Source organism: Chrysochloris asiatica, unplaced genomic scaffold (assembly GCF_000296735.1).
Source record: "Chrysochloris asiatica unplaced genomic scaffold, ChrAsi1.0 scaffold00161, whole genome shotgun sequence".
In the NCBI taxonomy this organism is placed as follows: Eukaryota; Metazoa; Chordata; class Mammalia; order Afrosoricida; family Chrysochloridae; genus Chrysochloris; species Chrysochloris asiatica.
Genome location: NW_006408679.1, coordinates 3733873 through 3737328, shown reverse-complemented (window position 1 = coordinate 3737328; position 3456 = coordinate 3733873).

Here is a 3456-nt window from a genome sequence, read left to right as displayed (position 1 = left end):
ACGGTTATCAGGACTGATTGTGAGGGTTGGAAATGTAAAGGTAGATGTTTTGTGGCAATGAAGTGAGTGATTGGCTCTCCAGTCTAGGAGCGGAGGTCTCTAGGACCATCAACGGAGTGGAGCCGAGAGCGGGACCCTACCCAGAGAAGCAGGGAGGCCCGAGATGGAGGCAGAGACGATGACGTGGAGTGATGAAGCGGCTGGGGACTTTGGATCCAGAGAGGGAGAGGGACTGTGTGCTGAAGAATGGGGGAGAGGGGGGTAGTGTAGGGGGTAGGTTTATAGGGTATACCCTTCGGTCAGTTGATGATGCATGGAGGGGATTGGAACCATGGTAATGAAATTATGTACGGTGGAATGAATGTAAAACTAAAGTTCTCCCATGTAGAATATCATATAATTCACAATAAAACATGGAGGAAAAAAAAAAGCGCCTTGTTGTTAAGTGCTGTCGAGTCTGTTCTGACGCATAGCGACCCTGTTTAGGGTTTCCAAGGAGCATCTGGTGAGCTTGAACCTCTGACCTTAAGATCCAAACATACCTTGCAGTCCAACACATTAACCTGCAGTGCCACACCAGGATTCCAAAAAACAAAAAAGCACCTTAGGAGCTACCAAACGTACAAAACTATGCTGCAGGACCAGATGCTGAAGACAGTCTCTTTCATATAATAGACTGGGCAGCAAAGCTGCAGCAAGAGCGAGCACCAAATGTTCGTATTGCTCACAAATGGCTAAGAACTTTGGACTTTTTTTGTGCTGGTAGGGTCTTTGGGAGTTGGAACCTCCTGGATGGCACTTAACAACAACAAAAGTGCTGGCAGTAGGGCGCTATTTCATTTTTGATCTTGGAAATAATTGATGTAAAACAACATTTCAGTGGGGACAACTTCAACATTTCAGGAAGATCAATTGGCAATCTGTCTACGGTGGAAAAAGGCAAGATTTGAAAGGACTAAACAGTAAAAACTAACATTTTTGTTGAGTGTACTATCAACAGTGGACCTGGTAGTGTAGTGGATGATGAGTTGGACTTCTAACCTCATGGTCAGCAGTTCAAGTCCACCAGTTGCTCCGTGGGAATAGAGATGAGGCTTTCTGCTCCTATAAAGAGTGACAGCCTCGGGAACCCTACACAGGGTGGCTATGAGGCAGAACTGACTCCATGGCACACAACCACCACCACCATCAACAGGAACAGGACTTTAAAAGAAAGAGTTGTCTGAGACAGTAATGGTAGAGATTACTGATTTAGATGATAAAATTAAGATAATAGAAAAAAATAGCTTTTAAGTGGATGGAATATACAAGTGAAGCTGGGGAAATAACATTATAATGAATACCTTGACCACACTACCCAGATCTACAAATGCCACTCTTTTGATATATGTGCTCAGATTCTTTTTCACATTTTTTTTTCTAAAGAAAAAACACTACCGATAGAATTACATTTGAGGGTACCCATTCCTTTGTCGTCTTCCACAGAAATAACCCCTACCTTCATACTGTTATGCGGTCCTTCCACTTATTTTTGTACTTCTGTAACCTGGTGTGGTGCTGTAGGATCAGCACTGAACTGCTAACAAGAAGATTGGCAGTTTGCACCTACCAGGCACTCCTCAGAAACCCTACAAGGTCACTACGAATTGGAACCGACTCAATGGCACTTAACAGTAACAACAACAATAGCATATATATTGTTATTAAATGCCATAGAGTCGGTTCCAATTCATAGCGACCCTGTATAGGATTTCTGAGGAGCGGTTGGTGAATTTGAATGGCTAAACTTGCTGTTCAAATTGACTCTATGGTCTAGTGTATTATCCCACAGTGCCACACCAAGACTCTCAACATCTATTGTTGTTGTTGTTGTTAAGTGCTACTGAGTTTGTTTCAACCCATAGTGACCCTGTATAGAGTTTCCAAGGAGCGGCTGGTGAGTTTGAACCGCCAACATTGAAGTTCAAACTGACCTTGCAGTCCAGCACATTAATTCACAGTGTGATGCCAAGATTCCACCATATACAAAGAGTACTATGCCTTTTATTGCATTCAGTATTTACATTGTGCTTTGGAAGTTTACCCATAATGATTTTTGTCGTAAGTGCCATAGGTATAGATATATACACACACACAATCATTCAGTAAAACCAGTTGCTATCTAGTCTCTGACTCATGAACTGTGCTGCAGAGGGCTTTCAGTGGTTGATTTTTCAGAAGGAGATAACTGGGCCTTTATTTCTAGATGCCTCCAATAAAAATGAGGGGACATTTCAATGAGACAGATTGACGCAACAACCATAATGGACTTGAATCTCCAACCTTTCAGTTAGCAGGGAAGCTGGTTAACCATTTGCAATGGACAGCCAAATATATGTTCCCTTGTGCCCTTGTCCAACAGTTTCTGGTGGGTATGTGGCGCCTTAGTGATGCAGTACTTACAGCACTCAGCTGTTAACCAAAAATCCGAAGTTGGAGCCCATCAGCCTTTCCAAGGGAGAAAGATGTTGCATTCTGCTTCCATAAAGATTTATAGACTTGGAAACCCTCTGAGGACTCTATAGCAACCTTTAGGGTTGCTGTGAGTTGGGAGTGATTCAATGGCAGTGGATTTCGTTTGGTTTGCATACATTCAGAAGTAGAATCCTGGATTGCAGAATTTTCTTACAGGCTTTCACGTGGTTGCTCATCTGACGTATGTAAATTGATGTATTGTTTTCTAATTCACGTTTACCTGATTAGCTGTGAGTGTTGACGTTTGCTATTCAAGTTTCACCTGGGAATTGCTTGTTCTAATCTTTGTCCTTTTTTGGGGGTGGGGAGAGAGGCTGGGGCAGATTGTTATTTACTTACTGATTTATAGGAATTCTTTATATATTTTGGGTAGAAATCTTTTGTTAGTTGTTTGTGTTGTAAATATTCATACCTAGTCTTTAGTTTGAAGTCTTGCTGTGGCGCTGTAGGATAAACGGTGGACTGTAAGGTTGGTTTGAATCGTAAAGTCAGCAGTTTAAAATCACCAGCCACTCCTGGGAAACCCTAATCAAGGTCACTATGAGTCAAAACTGATTCCATGGCATTTGGCAACAACAGCAAGTCTTTGGTTTGTCTTGTAACATTATTTACACTGGCTTTAATTTTTGTATTATAAAAATGTTCAAACATCCACAAAGTTGAGAGAACAGTACAATGAGCCCACATATACCCATTATCTAGAGCCAACAGTGAGCAAGACTTTGCCACACTTGCCTTATCTATCCCTTTTCTCTTTTTGATATTTCTAAGACCAAATCTCAGACCTTGTGTCATTTCACTTCTATAGACTCCAGTAATCATCTCTAGAACTGTAGATTTTTTTTTTGTATCTTGTCATCATTCCATGATCACACCTATCTAAATGAACACATATTTTTCATATCCCCTCCCTAAGACCTTTTTAAAGTGTTGAAGAACAAA